The 16,348-nt window shown below is 44.5% G+C and overlaps 40 non-coding genes across 40 annotated transcripts; 30 read left to right on the top strand and 10 right to left on the bottom strand.

Moving 5' to 3' along the window:
* Positions 1–46: 46 nt before the first annotated feature.
* TRNAY-GUA lies at positions 47–136 on the top strand. The gene is given in 2 exon segments: positions 47–83; positions 101–136. It is a non-coding gene; the product is annotated as a tRNA-Tyr (tRNA).
* A 214-nt stretch (positions 137–350) lies between these two features.
* On the bottom strand, positions 351–424 carry TRNAN-GUU. Its single transcript has one exon. It is a non-coding gene; the product is annotated as a tRNA-Asn (tRNA).
* A 246-nt stretch (positions 425–670) lies between these two features.
* TRNAM-CAU lies at positions 671–742 on the top strand. Its single transcript has one exon. It is a non-coding gene; the product is annotated as a tRNA-Met (tRNA).
* A 467-nt stretch (positions 743–1,209) lies between these two features.
* Positions 1,210–1,282, top strand: TRNAA-AGC. Its single transcript has one exon. It is a non-coding gene; the product is annotated as a tRNA-Ala (tRNA).
* A 432-nt stretch (positions 1,283–1,714) lies between these two features.
* On the top strand, positions 1,715–1,804 carry TRNAY-GUA. Its single transcript is given in 2 exon segments — positions 1,715–1,751; positions 1,769–1,804. It is a non-coding gene; the product is annotated as a tRNA-Tyr (tRNA).
* Positions 1,805–2,016: 212 nt separating this feature from the next.
* On the bottom strand, positions 2,017–2,090 carry TRNAN-GUU. Its single transcript has one exon. It is a non-coding gene; the product is annotated as a tRNA-Asn (tRNA).
* Positions 2,091–2,336: 246 nt separating this feature from the next.
* Positions 2,337–2,408, top strand: TRNAM-CAU. Its single transcript has one exon. It is a non-coding gene; the product is annotated as a tRNA-Met (tRNA).
* Positions 2,409–2,876: 468 nt separating this feature from the next.
* Positions 2,877–2,949, top strand: TRNAA-AGC. The gene has a single exon. It is a non-coding gene; the product is annotated as a tRNA-Ala (tRNA).
* A 440-nt stretch (positions 2,950–3,389) lies between these two features.
* TRNAY-GUA lies at positions 3,390–3,479 on the top strand. Its single transcript is given in 2 exon segments — positions 3,390–3,426; positions 3,444–3,479. It is a non-coding gene; the product is annotated as a tRNA-Tyr (tRNA).
* Positions 3,480–3,691: 212 nt separating this feature from the next.
* On the bottom strand, positions 3,692–3,765 carry TRNAN-GUU. The gene has a single exon. It is a non-coding gene; the product is annotated as a tRNA-Asn (tRNA).
* A 246-nt stretch (positions 3,766–4,011) lies between these two features.
* Positions 4,012–4,083, top strand: TRNAM-CAU. Its single transcript has one exon. It is a non-coding gene; the product is annotated as a tRNA-Met (tRNA).
* A 470-nt stretch (positions 4,084–4,553) lies between these two features.
* On the top strand, positions 4,554–4,626 carry TRNAA-AGC. The gene has a single exon. It is a non-coding gene; the product is annotated as a tRNA-Ala (tRNA).
* A 432-nt stretch (positions 4,627–5,058) lies between these two features.
* TRNAY-GUA lies at positions 5,059–5,148 on the top strand. The gene is given in 2 exon segments: positions 5,059–5,095; positions 5,113–5,148. It is a non-coding gene; the product is annotated as a tRNA-Tyr (tRNA).
* Positions 5,149–5,360: 212 nt separating this feature from the next.
* TRNAN-GUU lies at positions 5,361–5,434 on the bottom strand. The gene has a single exon. It is a non-coding gene; the product is annotated as a tRNA-Asn (tRNA).
* A 246-nt stretch (positions 5,435–5,680) lies between these two features.
* TRNAM-CAU lies at positions 5,681–5,752 on the top strand. Its single transcript has one exon. It is a non-coding gene; the product is annotated as a tRNA-Met (tRNA).
* A 467-nt stretch (positions 5,753–6,219) lies between these two features.
* TRNAA-AGC lies at positions 6,220–6,292 on the top strand. Its single transcript has one exon. It is a non-coding gene; the product is annotated as a tRNA-Ala (tRNA).
* A 432-nt stretch (positions 6,293–6,724) lies between these two features.
* TRNAY-GUA lies at positions 6,725–6,814 on the top strand. The gene is given in 2 exon segments: positions 6,725–6,761; positions 6,779–6,814. It is a non-coding gene; the product is annotated as a tRNA-Tyr (tRNA).
* A 212-nt stretch (positions 6,815–7,026) lies between these two features.
* On the bottom strand, positions 7,027–7,100 carry TRNAN-GUU. Its single transcript has one exon. It is a non-coding gene; the product is annotated as a tRNA-Asn (tRNA).
* A 246-nt stretch (positions 7,101–7,346) lies between these two features.
* TRNAM-CAU lies at positions 7,347–7,418 on the top strand. Its single transcript has one exon. It is a non-coding gene; the product is annotated as a tRNA-Met (tRNA).
* A 468-nt stretch (positions 7,419–7,886) lies between these two features.
* TRNAA-AGC lies at positions 7,887–7,959 on the top strand. The gene has a single exon. It is a non-coding gene; the product is annotated as a tRNA-Ala (tRNA).
* A 440-nt stretch (positions 7,960–8,399) lies between these two features.
* TRNAY-GUA lies at positions 8,400–8,489 on the top strand. The gene is given in 2 exon segments: positions 8,400–8,436; positions 8,454–8,489. It is a non-coding gene; the product is annotated as a tRNA-Tyr (tRNA).
* A 212-nt stretch (positions 8,490–8,701) lies between these two features.
* On the bottom strand, positions 8,702–8,775 carry TRNAN-GUU. The gene has a single exon. It is a non-coding gene; the product is annotated as a tRNA-Asn (tRNA).
* A 246-nt stretch (positions 8,776–9,021) lies between these two features.
* On the top strand, positions 9,022–9,093 carry TRNAM-CAU. Its single transcript has one exon. It is a non-coding gene; the product is annotated as a tRNA-Met (tRNA).
* A 469-nt stretch (positions 9,094–9,562) lies between these two features.
* Positions 9,563–9,635, top strand: TRNAA-AGC. The gene has a single exon. It is a non-coding gene; the product is annotated as a tRNA-Ala (tRNA).
* Positions 9,636–10,024: 389 nt separating this feature from the next.
* TRNAY-GUA lies at positions 10,025–10,114 on the top strand. The gene is given in 2 exon segments: positions 10,025–10,061; positions 10,079–10,114. It is a non-coding gene; the product is annotated as a tRNA-Tyr (tRNA).
* Positions 10,115–10,326: 212 nt separating this feature from the next.
* On the bottom strand, positions 10,327–10,400 carry TRNAN-GUU. The gene has a single exon. It is a non-coding gene; the product is annotated as a tRNA-Asn (tRNA).
* Positions 10,401–10,646: 246 nt separating this feature from the next.
* On the top strand, positions 10,647–10,718 carry TRNAM-CAU. Its single transcript has one exon. It is a non-coding gene; the product is annotated as a tRNA-Met (tRNA).
* Positions 10,719–11,185: 467 nt separating this feature from the next.
* TRNAA-AGC lies at positions 11,186–11,258 on the top strand. The gene has a single exon. It is a non-coding gene; the product is annotated as a tRNA-Ala (tRNA).
* A 404-nt stretch (positions 11,259–11,662) lies between these two features.
* TRNAY-GUA lies at positions 11,663–11,752 on the top strand. The gene is given in 2 exon segments: positions 11,663–11,699; positions 11,717–11,752. It is a non-coding gene; the product is annotated as a tRNA-Tyr (tRNA).
* Positions 11,753–11,964: 212 nt separating this feature from the next.
* On the bottom strand, positions 11,965–12,038 carry TRNAN-GUU. The gene has a single exon. It is a non-coding gene; the product is annotated as a tRNA-Asn (tRNA).
* A 246-nt stretch (positions 12,039–12,284) lies between these two features.
* On the top strand, positions 12,285–12,356 carry TRNAM-CAU. Its single transcript has one exon. It is a non-coding gene; the product is annotated as a tRNA-Met (tRNA).
* Positions 12,357–12,824: 468 nt separating this feature from the next.
* On the top strand, positions 12,825–12,897 carry TRNAA-AGC. Its single transcript has one exon. It is a non-coding gene; the product is annotated as a tRNA-Ala (tRNA).
* A 389-nt stretch (positions 12,898–13,286) lies between these two features.
* TRNAY-GUA lies at positions 13,287–13,376 on the top strand. The gene is given in 2 exon segments: positions 13,287–13,323; positions 13,341–13,376. It is a non-coding gene; the product is annotated as a tRNA-Tyr (tRNA).
* Positions 13,377–13,588: 212 nt separating this feature from the next.
* TRNAN-GUU lies at positions 13,589–13,662 on the bottom strand. The gene has a single exon. It is a non-coding gene; the product is annotated as a tRNA-Asn (tRNA).
* Positions 13,663–13,908: 246 nt separating this feature from the next.
* On the top strand, positions 13,909–13,980 carry TRNAM-CAU. The gene has a single exon. It is a non-coding gene; the product is annotated as a tRNA-Met (tRNA).
* A 468-nt stretch (positions 13,981–14,448) lies between these two features.
* On the top strand, positions 14,449–14,521 carry TRNAA-AGC. The gene has a single exon. It is a non-coding gene; the product is annotated as a tRNA-Ala (tRNA).
* A 397-nt stretch (positions 14,522–14,918) lies between these two features.
* Positions 14,919–15,008, top strand: TRNAY-GUA. The gene is given in 2 exon segments: positions 14,919–14,955; positions 14,973–15,008. It is a non-coding gene; the product is annotated as a tRNA-Tyr (tRNA).
* Positions 15,009–15,220: 212 nt separating this feature from the next.
* On the bottom strand, positions 15,221–15,294 carry TRNAN-GUU. The gene has a single exon. It is a non-coding gene; the product is annotated as a tRNA-Asn (tRNA).
* A 246-nt stretch (positions 15,295–15,540) lies between these two features.
* Positions 15,541–15,612, top strand: TRNAM-CAU. The gene has a single exon. It is a non-coding gene; the product is annotated as a tRNA-Met (tRNA).
* Positions 15,613–16,078: 466 nt separating this feature from the next.
* On the top strand, positions 16,079–16,151 carry TRNAA-AGC. Its single transcript has one exon. It is a non-coding gene; the product is annotated as a tRNA-Ala (tRNA).
* The last annotated feature ends 197 nt before the right edge of the window (positions 16,152–16,348 follow it).

Below are 16,348 nucleotides of genomic sequence, written 5' to 3'. Positions count from 1 at the left end.
TAGGAAGCATACCCGCATACCCGCATACCCGCGTAGCCCGGGCAAACCTTCGATAGCTCAGATGGTAGAGCGGAGGACTGTAGTAGGCTAAACGTCAGCCATCCTTAGGTCGCTGGTTCGATTCCGGCTCGAAGGACTTTTTTTTTTTTTCCTGACCAGCCACTATATTGGATGTGTCGGTCGGCAGACAAGCACTTTCCCTGGCTTGCTTTTCCTCTGCTATCTAGAAACACTCTTCATTCTTTGTCTTCTACTTTATCTAGAGAGTTCTCCTGTCTGTTTTGAGAGTTTGTTATTGGTCAGCACTGCTTCTGTAACTGGGTCATTCAACAGTAAGAAAAGGAAACCAGCGTCCCTGGGTGGGCTTGAACCACCAACCTTTCGGTTAACAGCCGAACGCGCTAACCGATTGCGCCACAGAGACTTTCGTGCGCCCTGGCCCTTCTGGTAGAGACATTCAGGTCAATGCCATTATGCCCGAATGGCTTTTTGAACAACACAATAAAACAAACATTTAAAAAACCTCTGTGTGCCCCAAGCGAATCTCTAACATTCAGCAAATGACTTTACCTCATAACTCCCTGATGGATAGTACCACAAAGACTGTCTTTTCCTTAGCAGCTTGACAACGGCTGGTTGGCGGAAATGATACTAGGGTGCAGCACACAGTAGCAGAGTGGCGCAGCGGAAGCGTGCTGGGCCCATAACCCAGAGGTCGATGGATCGAAACCATCCTCTGCTATCTCCTATTTTTTACAGTCCTCTGACACTACAATTTGCCAAAGGTCTATTATGAATGAAAACTTGGGATTCTGCACAGACGATAACGGTAAAGAGGCCCATATTGTTGGCTGTCTCTTGCTTGAAGTCCAGGATGTCTTCATAATCTCCCAGGTTTCTTTTTTATCCATGCATTCTTGGGCCCACAACAGAAAATGTCGATGGACCTGGGCCACCCTCTGCTTCATTTAAACTTTTTCAATCAAATTATTGGGATTGTTTATTCTTTATGAATATTCTGTCCTCTATACCCATTGAAAAGGTTCCTCAACCAACCAATCAGATGTAGTGTTAGACCATTTGACCTTTGTATATCCTCTAGTCTTGATTATACAAAGTCGCAGGGGAAAAGCTACACTTAAAAAAAAAAAAAAAAAAAAAAAAGATATTAGCGGAGTGAGCAGAGTGCCTCGTTGTGGCATCTGTTGTGGGGGATTAGCTCAAATGGTAGAGCGCTCGCTTAGCATGCGAGAGGTAGCGGGATCGATGCCCGCATCCTCCAAAATCTTTGTTTGCTGACGCGCCAGGAGAAATGGCATCCTCCAAAATCTTTGTTTGCTGACGCGCCAGGAGAAATGAGTCAGAGCAACTCTGCTTGTATTTTCCTTGACGACGTTTCACTAGTCATCCAACAGGATTTCTCAATTACAATGGCTTCTACTAGAAATCTCATATTGGTGAGTCGTGCCTCAGTTATAGAGGTATGAAGTTGATTGCATTTGCATGACTGAAGCTATTTGGTGCGATTAAAAAATTGCAACAAGTCGTCTGGTTGCTCTAAATTATCCCTCCTGTTATACCATGATCTGAATGAATGAGAACCTTCAGAGATATTTCCTGCCGTTTTTCATAAGGAGGAATGCCTTTCTAGTTATTTCTTGCTCATGCATGAAGCCTAGGAAGCATACCCGCATACCCGCGTAGCCCGGGCAAACCTTCGATAGCTCAGATGGTAGAGCGGAGGACTGTAGTAGGCTAAACGTCAGCCATCCTTAGGTCGCTGGTTCGATTCCGGCTCGAAGGACTTTTTTTTTTTCCTGACCAGCCACTATATTGGATGTGTCGGTCGGCAGACAAGCACTTTCCCTGGCTTGCTTTTCCTCTGCTATCTAGAAACACTCTTCATTCTTTGTCTTCTACTTTATCTAGAGAGTTCTCCTGTCTGTTTTGAGAGTTTGTTATTGGTCAGCACTGCTTCTGTAACTGGGTCATTCAACAGTAAGAAAAGGAAACCAGCGTCCCTGGGTGGGCTTGAACCACCAACCTTTCGGTTAACAGCCGAACGCGCTAACCGATTGCGCCACAGAGACTTTCGTGCGCCCTGGCCCTTCTGGTAGAGACATTCAGGTCAATGCCATTATGCCCGAATGGCTTTTTGAACAACACAATAAAACAAACATTTAAAAAACCTCTGTGTGCCCCAAGCGAATCTCTAACATTCAGCAAATGACTTTACCTCATAACTCCCTGATGGATAGTACCACAAAGACTGTCTTTTCCTTAGCAGCTTGACAACGGCTGGTTGGCGGAAATGATACTAGGGTGCAGCACACAGTAGCAGAGTGGCGCAGCGGAAGCGTGCTGGGCCCATAACCCAGAGGTCGATGGATCGAAACCATCCTCTGCTATCTCCTATTTTTTACAGTCCTCTGACACTACAATTTGCCAAAGGTCTATTATGAATGAAAACTTGGGATTCTGCACAGACGATAACGGTAAAGAGGCCCATATTGTTGGCTGTCTCTTGCTTGAAGTCCAGGATGTCTTCATAATCTCCCAGGTTTCTTTTTTATCCATGCATTCTTGGGCCCACAACAGAAAATGTCGATGGACCTGGGCCACCCTCTGCTTCATTTAAACTTTTTCAATCAAATTATTGGGATTGTTTATTCTTTATGAATATTCTGTCCTCTATACCCATTGAAAAGGTTCCTCAACCAACCAATCAGATGTAGTGTTAGACCATTTGACCTTTGTATATCCTCTAGTCTTGATTATACAAAGTCGCAGGGGAAAAGCTACACTTAAAAAAAAAAAAAAAAAAAAAAAAAGATATTAGCGGAGTGAGCAGAGTGCCTCGTTGTGGCATCTGTTGTGGGGGATTAGCTCAAATGGTAGAGCGCTCGCTTAGCATGCGAGAGGTAGCGGGATCGATGCCCGCATCCTCCAAAATCTTTGTTTGCTGACGCGCCAGGAGAAATGGCATCCTCCAAAATCTTTGTTTGCTGACGCGCCAGGAGAAATGAGTCAGAGCAACTCTGCTTGTATTTTCCTTGACGACGTTTCACTAGTCATCCAACAGGATTTCTCAATTACAATGGCTTCTACTAGAAATCTCATATTGGTGAGTCGTGCCTCAGTTATAGAGGTATGAAGTTGATTGCATTTGCATGACTGAAGCTATTTGGTGCGATTAAAAAATTGCAACAAGTCGTCTGGTTGCTCTAAATTATCCCTCCTGTTATACCATGATCTGAATGAATGAGAACCTTCAGAGATATTTCCTGCCATTTTTCATAAGGAGGAATGCCTTTCTAGTTATTTCTTGCTCATGCATGAAGCCTAGGAAGCATACCCGCATACCCGCATACCCGCGTAGCCCGGGCAAACCTTCGATAGCTCAGATGGTAGAGCGGAGGACTGTAGTAGGCTAAACGTCAGCCATCCTTAGGTCGCTGGTTCGATTCCGGCTCGAAGGACTTTTTTTTTTTCCTGACCAGCCACTATATTGGATGTGTCGGTCGGCAGACAAGCACTTTCCCTGGCTTGCTTTTCCTCTGCTATCTAGAAACACTCTTCATTCTTTGTCTTCTACTTTATCTAGAGAGTTCTCCTGTCTGTTTTGAGAGTTTGTTATTGGTCAGCACTGCTTCTGTAACTGGGTCATTCAACAGTAAGAAAAGGAAACCAGCGTCCCTGGGTGGGCTTGAACCACCAACCTTTCGGTTAACAGCCGAACGCGCTAACCGATTGCGCCACAGAGACTTTCGTGCGCCCTGGCCCTTCTGGTAGAGACATTCAGGTCAATGCCATTATGCCCGAATGGCTTTTTGAACAACACAATAAAACAAACATTTAAAAAACCTCTGTGTGCCCCAAGCGAATCTCTAACATTCAGCAAATGACTTTACCTCATAACTCCCTGATGGATAGTACCACAAAGACTGTCTTTTCCTTAGCAGCTTGACAACGGCTGGTTGGCGGAAATGATACTAGGGTGCAGCACACAGTAGCAGAGTGGCGCAGCGGAAGCGTGCTGGGCCCATAACCCAGAGGTCGATGGATCGAAACCATCCTCTGCTATCTCCTATTTTTTACAGTCCTCTGACACTACAATTTGCCAAAGGTCTATTATGAATGAAAACTTGGGATTCTGCACAGACGATAACGGTAAAGAGGCCCATATTGTTGGCTGTCTCTTGCTTGAAGTCCAGGATGTCTTCATAATCTCCCAGGTTTCTTTTTTATCCATGCATTCTTGGGCCCACAACAGAAAATGTCGATGGACCTGGGCCACCCTCTGCTTCATTTAAACTTTTTCAATCAAATTATTGGGATTGTTTATTCTTTATGAATATTCTGTCCTCTATACCCATTGAAAAGGTTCCTCAACCAACCAATCAGATGTAGTGTTAGACCATTTGACCTTTGTATATCCTCTAGTCTTGATTATACAAAGTCGCAGGGGAAAAGCTACACTTAAAAAAAAAAAAAAAAAAAAAAAAAAAGATATTAGCGGAGTGAGCAGAGTGCCTCGTTGTGGCATCTGTTGTGGGGGATTAGCTCAAATGGTAGAGCGCTCGCTTAGCATGCGAGAGGTAGCGGGATCGATGCCCGCATCCTCCAAAATCTTTGTTTGCTGACGCGCCAGGAGAAATGGCATCCTCCAAAATCTTTGTTTGCTGACGCGCCAGGAGAAATGAGTCAGAGCAACTCTGCTTGTATTTTCCTTGACGACGTTTCACTAGTCATCCAACAGGATTTCTCAATTACAATGGCTTCTACTAGAAATCTCATATTGGTGAGTCGTGCCTCAGTTATAGAGGTATGAAGTTGATTGCATTTGCATGACTGAAGCTATTTGGTGCGATTAAAAAATTGCAACAAGTCGTCTGGTTGCTCTGACTTATCCCTCCTGTTATACCATGATCTGAATGAATGAGAACCTTCAGAGATATTTCCTGCCGTTTTTCATAAGGAGGAATGCCTTTCTAGTTATTTCTTGCTCATGCAAGAAGCCTAGGAAGCATACCCGCATACCCGCGTAGCCCGGGCAAACCTTCGATAGCTCAGATGGTAGAGCGGAGGACTGTAGTAGGCTAAACGTCAGCCATCCTTAGGTCGCTGGTTCGATTCCGGCTCGAAGGACTTTTTTTTTTTCCTGACCAGCCACTATATTGGATGTGTCGGTCGGCAGACAAGCACTTTCCCTGGCTTGCTTTTCCTCTGCTATCTAGAAACACTCTTCATTCTTTGTCTTCTACTTTATCTAGAGAGTTCTCCTGTCTGTTTTGAGAGTTTGTTATTGGTCAGCACTGCTTCTGTAACTGGGTCATTCAACAGTAAGAAAAGGAAACCAGCGTCCCTGGGTGGGCTTGAACCACCAACCTTTCGGTTAACAGCCGAACGCGCTAACCGATTGCGCCACAGAGACTTTCGTGCGCCCTGGCCCTTCTGGTAGAGACATTCAGGTCAATGCCATTATGCCCGAATGGCTTTTTGAACAACACAATAAAACAAACATTTAAAAAACCTCTGTGTGCCCCAAGCGAATCTCTAACATTCAGCAAATGACTTTACCTCATAACTCCCTGATGGATAGTACCACAAAGACTGTCTTTTCCTTAGCAGCTTGACAACGGCTGGTTGGCGGAAATGATACTAGGGTGCAGCACACAGTAGCAGAGTGGCGCAGCGGAAGCGTGCTGGGCCCATAACCCAGAGGTCGATGGATCGAAACCATCCTCTGCTATCTCCTATTTTTTACAGTCCTCTGACACTACAATTTGCCAAAGGTCTATTATGAATGAAAACTTGGGATTCTGCACAGACGATAACGGTAAAGAGGCCCATATTGTTGGCTGTCTCTTGCTTGAAGTCCAGGATGTCTTCATAATCTCCCAGGTTTCTTTTTTATCCATGCATTCTTGGGCCCACAACAGAAAATGTCGATGGACCTGGGCCACCCTCTGCTTCATTTAAACTTTTTCAATCAAATTAATGGGATTGTTTATTCTTTATGAATATTCTGTCCTCTATACCCATTGAAAAGGTTCCTCAACCAACCAATCAGATGTAGTGTTAGACCATTTGACCTTTGTATATCCTCTAGTCTTGATTATACAAAGTCGCAGGGGAAAAGCTACACTTAAAAAAAAAAAAAAAAAAAAAAAAGATATTAGCGGAGTGAGCAGAGTGCCTCGTTGTGGCATCTGTTGTGGGGGATTAGCTCAAATGGTAGAGCGCTCGCTTAGCATGCGAGAGGTAGCGGGATCGATGCCCGCATCCTCCAAAATCTTTGTTTGCTGACGCGCCAGGAGAAATGGCATCCTCCAAAATCTTTGTTTGCTGACGCGCCAGGAGAAATGAGTCAGAGCAACTCTGCTTGTATTTTCCTTGACGACGTTTCACTAGTCATCCAACAGGATTTCTCAATTACAATGGCTTCTACTAGAAATCTCATATTGGTGAGTCGTGCCTCAGTTATAGAGGTATGAAGTTGATTGCATTTGCATGACTGAAGCTATTTGGTGCGATTAAAAAATTGCAACAAGTCGTCTGGTTGCTCTAAATTATCCCTCCTGTTATACCATGATCTGAATGAATGAGAACCTTCAGAGATATTTCCTGCCATTTTTCATAAGGAGGAATGCCTTTCTAGTTATTTCTTGCTCATGCATGAAGCCTAGGAAGCATACCCGCATACCCGCGTAGCCCGGGCAAACCTTCGATAGCTCAGATGGTAGAGCGGAGGACTGTAGTAGGCTAAACGTCAGCCATCCTTAGGTCGCTGGTTCGATTCCGGCTCGAAGGACTTTTTTTTTTTCCTGACCAGCCACTATATTGGATGTGTCGGTCGGCAGACAAGCACTTTCCCTGGCTTGCTTTTCCTCTGCTATCTAGAAACACTCTTCATTCTTTGTCTTCTACTTTATCTAGAGAGTTCTCCTGTCTGTTTTGAGAGTTTGTTATTGGTCAGCACTGCTTCTGTAACTGGGTCATTCAACAGTAAGAAAAGGAAACCAGCGTCCCTGGGTGGGCTTGAACCACCAACCTTTCGGTTAACAGCCGAACGCGCTAACCGATTGCGCCACAGAGACTTTCGTGCGCCCTGGCCCTTCTGGTAGAGACATTCAGGTCAATGCCATTATGCCCGAATGGCTTTTTGAACAACACAATAAAACAAACATTTAAAAAACCTCTGTGTGCCCCAAGCGAATCTCTAACATTCAGCAAATGACTTTACCTCATAACTCCCTGATGGATAGTACCACAAAGACTGTCTTTTCCTTAGCAGCTTGACAACGGCTGGTTGGCGGAAATGATACTAGGGTGCAGCACACAGTAGCAGAGTGGCGCAGCGGAAGCGTGCTGGGCCCATAACCCAGAGGTCGATGGATCGAAACCATCCTCTGCTATCTCCTATTTTTTACAGTCCTCTGACACTACAATTTGCCAAAGGTCTATTATGAATGAAAACTTGGGATTCTGCACAGACGATAACGGTAAAGAGGCCCATATTGTTGGCTGTCTCTTGCTTGAAGTCCAGGATGTCTTCATAATCTCCCAGGTTTCTTTTTTATCCATGCATTCTTGGGCCCACAACAGAAAATGTCGATGGACCTGGGCCACCCTCTGCTTCATTTAAACTTTTTCAATCAAATTATTGGGATTGTTTATTCTTTATGAATATTCTGTCCTCTATACCCATTGAAAAGGTTCCTCAACCAACCAATCAGATGTAGTGTTAGACCATTTGACCTTTGTATATCCTCTAGTCTTGATTATACAAAGTCGCAGGGGAAAAGCTACACTTAAAAAAAAAAAAAAAAAAAAAAAAAGATATTAGCGGAGTGAGCAGAGTGCCTCGTTGTGGCATCTGTTGTGGGGGATTAGCTCAAATGGTAGAGCGCTCGCTTAGCATGCGAGAGGTAGCGGGATCGATGCCCGCATCCTCCAAAATCTTTGTTTGCTGACGCGCCAGGAGAAATGGCATCCTCCAAAATCTTTGTTTGCTGACGCGCCAGGAGAAATGAGTCAGAGCAACTCTGCTTGTATTTTCCTTGACGACGTTTCACTAGTCATCCAACAGGATTTCTCAATTACAATGGCTTCTACTAGAAATCTCATATTGGTGAGTCGTGCCTCAGTTATAGAGGTATGAAGTTGATTGCATTTGCATGACTGAAGCTATTTGGTGCGATTAAAAAATTGCAACAAGTCGTCTGGTTGCTCTAAATTATCCCTCCTGTTATACCATGATCTGAATGAATGAGAACCTTCAGAGATATTTCCTGCCATTTTTCATAAGGAGGAATGCCTTTCTAGTTATTTCTTGCTCATGCATGAAGCCTAGGAAGCATACCCGCATACCCGCATACCCGCGTAGCCCGGGCAAACCTTCGATAGCTCAGATGGTAGAGCGGAGGACTGTAGTAGGCTAAACGTCAGCCATCCTTAGGTCGCTGGTTCGATTCCGGCTCGAAGGACTTTTTTTTTTTCCTGACCAGCCACTATATTGGATGTGTCGGTCGGCAGACAAGCACTTTCCCTGGCTTGCTTTTCCTCTGCTATCTAGAAACACTCTTCATTCTTTGTCTTCTACTTTATCTAGAGAGTTCTCCTGTCTGTTTTGAGAGTTTGTTATTGGTCAGCACTGCTTCTGTAACTGGGTCATTCAACAGTAAGAAAAGGAAACCAGCGTCCCTGGGTGGGCTTGAACCACCAACCTTTCGGTTAACAGCCGAACGCGCTAACCGATTGCGCCACAGAGACTTTCGTGCGCCCTGGCCCTTCTGGTAGAGACATTCAGGTCAATGCCATTATGCCCGAATGGCTTTTTGAACAACACAATAAAACAAACATTTAAAAAACCTCTGTGTGCCCCAAGCGAATCTCTAACATTCAGCAAATGACTTTACCTCATAACTCCCTGATGGATAGTACCACAAAGACTGTCTTTTCCTTAGCAGCTTGACAACGGCTGGTTGGCGGAAATGATACTAGGGTGCAGCACACAGTAGCAGAGTGGCGCAGCGGAAGCGTGCTGGGCCCATAACCCAGAGGTCGATGGATCGAAACCATCCTCTGCTATCTCCTATTTTTTACAGTCCTCTGACACTACAATTTGCCAAAGGTCTATTATGAATGAAAACTTGGGATTCTGCACAGACGATAACGGTAAAGAGGCCCATATTGTTGGCTGTCTCTTGCTTGAAGTCCAGGATGTCTTCATAATCTCCCAGGTTTCTTTTTTATCCATGCATTCTTGGGCCCACAACAGAAAATGTCGATGGACCTGGGCCACCCTCTGCTTCATTTAAACTTTTTCAATCAAATTATTGGGATTGTTTATTCTTTATGAATATTCTGTCCTCTATACCCATTGAAAAGGTTCCTCAACCAACCAATCAGATGTAGTGTTAGACCATTTGACCTTTGTATATCCTCTAGTCTTGATTATACAAAGTCGCAGGGGAAAAGCTACACTTAAAAAAAAAAAAAAAAAAAAAAAAAAGATATTAGCGGAGTGAGCAGAGTGCCTCGTTGTGGCATCTGTTGTGGGGGATTAGCTCAAATGGTAGAGCGCTCGCTTAGCATGCGAGAGGTAGCGGGATCGATGCCCGCATCCTCCAAAATCTTTGTTTGCTGACGCGCCAGGAGAAATGAGTCAGAGCAACTCTGCTTGTATTTTCCTTGACGACGTTTCACTAGTCATCCAACAGGATTTCTCAATTACAATGGCTTCTACTAGAAATCTCATATTGGTGAGTCGTGCCTCAGTTATAGAGGTATGAAGTTGATTGCATTTGCATGACTGAAGCTATTTGGTGCGATTAAAAAATTGCAACAAGTCGTCTGGTTGCTCTGACTTATCCCTCCTGTTATACCATGATCTGAATGAATGAGAACCTTCAGAGATATTTCCTGCCATTTTTCATAAGGAGGAATGCCTTTCTAGTTATTTCTTGCTCATGCATGAAGCCTAGGAAGCATACCCGCATACCCGCGTAGCCCGGGCAAACCTTCGATAGCTCAGATGGTAGAGCGGAGGACTGTAGTAGGCTAAACGTCAGCCATCCTTAGGTCGCTGGTTCGATTCCGGCTCGAAGGACTTTTTTTTTTTCCTGACCAGCCACTATATTGGATGTGTCGGTCGGCAGACAAGCACTTTCCCTGGCTTGCTTTTCCTCTGCTATCTAGAAACACTCTTCATTCTTTGTCTTCTACTTTATCTAGAGAGTTCTCCTGTCTGTTTTGAGAGTTTGTTATTGGTCAGCACTGCTTCTGTAACTGGGTCATTCAACAGTAAGAAAAGGAAACCAGCGTCCCTGGGTGGGCTTGAACCACCAACCTTTCGGTTAACAGCCGAACGCGCTAACCGATTGCGCCACAGAGACTTTCGTGCGCCCTGGCCCTTCTGGTAGAGACATTCAGGTCAATGCCATTATGCCCGAATGGCTTTTTGAACAACACAATAAAACAAACATTTAAAAAACCTCTGTGTGCCCCAAGCGAATCTCTAACATTCAGCAAATGACTTTACCTCATAACTCCCTGATGGATAGTACCACAAAGACTGTCTTTTCCTTAGCAGCTTGACAACGGCTGGTTGGCGGAAATGATACTAGGGTGCAGCACACAGTAGCAGAGTGGCGCAGCGGAAGCGTGCTGGGCCCATAACCCAGAGGTCGATGGATCGAAACCATCCTCTGCTATCTCCTATTTTTTACAGTCCTCTGACACTACAATTTGCCAAAGGTCTAGTATGAATGAAAACTTGGGATTCTGCACAGACGATAACGGTAAAGAGGCCCATATTGTTGGCTGTCTCTTGCTTGAAGTCCAGGATGTCTTCATAATCTCCCAGGTTTCTTTTTTATCCATGCATTCTTGGGCCCACAACAGAAAATGTCGATGGACCTGGGCCACCCTCTGCTTCATTTAAACTTTTTCAATCAAATTATTGGGATTGTTTATTCTTTATGAATATTCTGTCCTCTATACCCATTGAAAAGGTTCCTCAACCAACCAATCAGATGTAGTGTTAGACCATTTGACCTTTGTATATCCTCTAGTCTTGATTATACAAAGTCGCAGGGGAAAAGCTACACTTAAAAAAAAAAAAAAAAAAAAAAAAGATATTAGCGGAGTGAGCAGAGTGCCTCGTTGTGGCATCTGTTGTGGGGGATTAGCTCAAATGGTAGAGCGCTCGCTTAGCATGCGAGAGGTAGCGGGATCGATGCCCGCATCCTCCAAAATCTTTGTTTGCTGACGCGCCAGGAGAAATGAGTCAGAGCAACTCTGCTTGTATTTTCCTTGACGACGTTTCACTAGTCATCCAACAGGATTTCTCAATTACAATGGCTTCTACTAGAAATCTCATATTGGTGAGTCGTGCCTCAGTTATAGAGGTATGAAGTTGATTGCATTTGCATGACTGAAGCTATTTGGTGCGATTAAAAAATTGCAACAAGTCGTCTGGTTGCTCTAATTATCCCTCCTGTTATACCATGATCTGAATGAATGAGAACCTTCAGAGATATTTCCTGCCATTTTTCATAAGGAGGAATGCCTTTCTAGTTATTTCTTGCTCATGCATGAAGCCTAGGAAGCATACCCGCATACCCGCATACCCGCATACCCGCGTAGCCCGGGCAAACCTTCGATAGCTCAGATGGTAGAGCGGAGGACTGTAGTAGGCTAAACGTCAGCCATCCTTAGGTCGCTGGTTCGATTCCGGCTCGAAGGACTTTTTTTTTTTCCTGACCAGCCACTATATTGGATGTGTCGGTCGGCAGACAAGCACTTTCCCTGGCTTGCTTTTCCTCTGCTATCTAGAAACACTCTTCATTCTTTGTCTTCTACTTTATCTAGAGAGTTCTCCTGTCTGTTTTGAGAGTTTGTTATTGGTCAGCACTGCTTCTGTAACTGGGTCATTCAACAGTAAGAAAAGGAAACCAGCGTCCCTGGGTGGGCTTGAACCACCAACCTTTCGGTTAACAGCCGAACGCGCTAACCGATTGCGCCACAGAGACTTTCGTGCGCCCTGGCCCTTCTGGTAGAGACATTCAGGTCAATGCCATTATGCCCGAATGGCTTTTTGAACAACACAATAAAACAAACATTTAAAAAACCTCTGTGTGCCCCAAGCGAATCTCTAACATTCAGCAAATGACTTTACCTCATAACTCCCTGATGGATAGTACCACAAAGACTGTCTTTTCCTTAGCAGCTTGACAACGGCTGGTTGGCGGAAATGATACTAGGGTGCAGCACACAGTAGCAGAGTGGCGCAGCGGAAGCGTGCTGGGCCCATAACCCAGAGGTCGATGGATCGAAACCATCCTCTGCTATCTCCTATTTTTTACAGTCCTCTGACACTACAATTTGCCAAAGGTCTATTATGAATGAAAACTTGGGATTCTGCACAGACGATAACGGTAAAGAGGCCCATATTGTTGGCTGTCTCTTGCTTGAAGTCCAGGATGTCTTCATAATCTCCCAGGTTTCTTTTTTATCCATGCATTCTTGGGCCCACAACAGAAAATGTCGATGGACCTGGGCCACCCTCTGCTTCATTTAAACTTTTTCAATCAAATTATTGGGATTGTTTATTCTTTATGAATATTCTGTCCTCTATACCCATTGAAAAGGTTCCTCAACCAACCAATCAGATGTAGTGTTAGACCATTTGACCTTTGTATATCCTCTAGTCTTGATTATACAAAGTCGCAGGGGAAAAGCTACACTTAAAAAAAAAAAAAAAAAAAAAAAAAGATATTAGCGGAGTGAGCAGAGTGCCTCGTTGTGGCATCTGTTGTGGGGGATTAGCTCAAATGGTAGAGCGCTCGCTTAGCATGCGAGAGGTAGCGGGATCGATGCCCGCATCCTCCAAAATCTTTGTTTGCTGACGCGCCAGGAGAAATGAGTCAGAGCAACTCTGCTTGTATTTTCCTTGACGACGTTTCACTAGTCATCCAACAGGATTTCTCAATTACAATGGCTTCTACTAGAAATCTCATATTGGTGAGTCGTGCCTCAGTTATAGAGGTATGAAGTTGATTGCATTTGCATGACTGAAGCTATTTGGTGCGATTAAAAAATTGCAACAAGTCGTCTGGTTGCTCTGACTTATCCCTCCTGTTATACCATGATCTGAATGAATGAGAACCTTCAGAGATATTTCCTGCCATTTTTCATAAGGAGGAATGCCTTTCTAGTTATTTCTTGCTCATGCAAGAAGCCTAGGAAGCATACCCGCATACCCGCGTAGCCCGGGCAAACCTTCGATAGCTCAGATGGTAGAGCGGAGGACTGTAGTAGGCTAAACGTCAGCCATCCTTAGGTCGCTGGTTCGATTCCGGCTCGAAGGACTTTTTTTTTTTCCTGACCAGCCACTATATTGGATGTGTCGGTCGGCAGACAAGCACTTTCCCTGGCTTGCTTTTCCTCTGCTATCTAGAAACACTCTTCATTCTTTGTCTTCTACTTTATCTAGAGAGTTCTCCTGTCTGTTTTGAGAGTTTGTTATTGGTCAGCACTGCTTCTGTAACTGGGTCATTCAACAGTAAGAAAAGGAAACCAGCGTCCCTGGGTGGGCTTGAACCACCAACCTTTCGGTTAACAGCCGAACGCGCTAACCGATTGCGCCACAGAGACTTTCGTGCGCCCTGGCCCTTCTGGTAGAGACATTCAGGTCAATGCCATTATGCCCGAATGGCTTTTTGAACAACACAATAAAACAAACATTTAAAAAACCTCTGTGTGCCCCAAGCGAATCTCTAACATTCAGCAAATGACTTTACCTCATAACTCCCTGATGGATAGTACCACAAAGACTGTCTTTTCCTTAGCAGCTTGACAACGGCTGGTTGGCGGAAATGATACTAGGGTGCAGCACACAGTAGCAGAGTGGCGCAGCGGAAGCGTGCTGGGCCCATAACCCAGAGGTCGATGGATCGAAACCATCCTCTGCTATCTCCTATTTTTTACAGTCCTCTGACACTACAATTTGCCAAAGGTCTATTATGAATGAAAACTTGGGATTCTGCACAGACGATAACGGTAAAGAGGCCCATATTGTTGGCTGTCTCTTGCTTGAAGTCCAGGATGTCTTCATAATCTCCCAGGTTTCTTTTTTATCCATGCATTCTTGGGCCCACAACAGAAAATGTCGATGGACCTGGGCCACCCTCTGCTTCATTTAAACTTTTTCAATCAAATTATTGGGATTGTTTATTCTTTATGAATATTCTGTCCTCTATACCCATTGAAAAGGTTCCTCAACCAACCAATCAGATGTAGTGTTAGACCATTTGACCTTTGTATATCCTCTAGTCTTGATTATACAAAGTCGCAGGGGAAAAGCTACACTTAAAAAAAAAAAAAAAAAAAAAAAAAAAAATTAGCGGAGTGAGCAGAGTGCCTCGTTGTGGCATCTGTTGTGGGGGATTAGCTCAAATGGTAGAGCGCTCGCTTAGCATGCGAGAGGTAGCGGGATCGATGCCCGCATCCTCCAAAATCTTTGTTTGCTGACGCGCCAGGAGAAATGAGTCAGAGCAACTCTGCTTGTATTTTCCTTGACGACGTTTCACTAGTCATCCAACAGGATTTCTCAATTACAATGGCTTCTACTAGAAATCTCATATTGGTGAGTCGTGCCTCAGTTATAGAGGTATGAAGTTGATTGCATTTGCATGACTGAAGCTATTTGGTGCGATTAAAAAATTGCAACAAGTCGTCTGGTTGCTCTGACTTATCCCTCCTGTTATACCATGATCTGAATGAATGAGAACCTTCAGAGATATTTCCTGCCGTTTTTCATAAGGAGGAATGCCTTTCTAGTTATTTCTTGCTCATGCAAGAAGCCTAGGAAGCATACCCGCATACCCGCATACCCGCGTAGCCCGGGCAAACCTTCGATAGCTCAGATGGTAGAGCGGAGGACTGTAGTAGGCTAAACGTCAGCCATCCTTAGGTCGCTGGTTCGATTCCGGCTCGAAGGACTTTTTTTTTTTCCTGACCAGCCACCATATTGGATGTGTCGGTCGGCAGACAAGCACTTTCCCTGGCTTGCTTTTCCTCTGCTATCTAGAAACACTCTTCATTCTTTGTCTTCTACTTTATCTAGAGAGTTCTCTTGTCTGTTTTGAGAGTTTGTTATTGGTCAGCACTGCTTCTGTAACTGGGTCATTCAACAGTAAGAAAAGGAAACCAGCGTCCCTGGGTGGGCTTGAACCACCAACCTTTCGGTTAACAGCCGAACGCGCTAACCGATTGCGCCACAGAGACTTTCGTGCGCCCTGGCCCTTCTGGTAGAGACATTCAGGTCAATGCCATTATGCCCGAATGGCTTTTTGAACAACACAATAAAACAAACATTTAAAAAACCTCTGTGTGCCCCAAGCGAATCTCTAACATTCAGCAAATGACTTTACCTCATAACTCCCTGATGGATAGTACCACAAAGACTGTCTTTTCCTTAGCAGCTTGACAACGGCTGGTTGGCGGAAATGATACTAGGGTGCAGCACACAGTAGCAGAGTGGCGCAGCGGAAGCGTGCTGGGCCCATAACCCAGAGGTCGATGGATCGAAACCATCCTCTGCTATCTCCTATTTTTTACAGTCCTCTGACACTACAATTTGCCAAAGGTCTATTATGAATGAAAACTTGGGATTCTGCACAGACGATAACGGTAAAGAGGCCCATATTGTTGGCTGTCTCTTGCTTGAAGTCCAGGATGTCTTCATAATCTCCCAGGTTTCTTTTTTATCCATGCATTCTTGGGCCCACAACAGAAAATGTCGATGGACCTGGGCCACCCTCTGCTTCATTTAAACTTTTTCAATCAAATTATTGGGATTGTTTATTCTTTATGAATATTCTGTCCTCTATACCCATTGAAAAGGTTCCTCAACCAACCAATCAGATGTAGTGTTAGACCATTTGACCTTTGTATATCCTCTAGTCTTGATTATACAAAGTCGCAGGGGAAAAGCTACACTTAAAAAAAAAAAAAAAAAAAAAAAGATATTAGCGGAGTGAGCAGAGTGCCTCGTTGTGGCATCTGTTGTGGGGGATTAGCTCAAATGGTAGAGCGCTCGCTTAGCATGCGAGAGGTAGCGGGATCGATGCCCGCATCCTCCAAAATCTTTGTTTGCTGACGCGCCAGGAGAAATGAGTCAGAGCAACTCTGCTTGTATTTTCCTTGACGACGTTTCACTAGTCATCCAACAGGATTTCTCAATTACAATGGCTTCTACTAGAAATCTCATATTGGTGAGTCGTGCCTCAGTTATAGAGGTATGAAGTTGATTGCATTTGCATGACTGAAGCTATTTGGT

The sequence above is a fragment of the Bufo bufo genome, unplaced genomic scaffold (genome assembly GCF_905171765.1).
Source record: "Bufo bufo unplaced genomic scaffold, aBufBuf1.1, whole genome shotgun sequence".
Lineage (NCBI taxonomy): Eukaryota > Metazoa > Chordata > Amphibia > Anura > Bufonidae > Bufo > Bufo bufo.
This window is presented reverse-complemented; position numbering and strand designations above follow the sequence as displayed.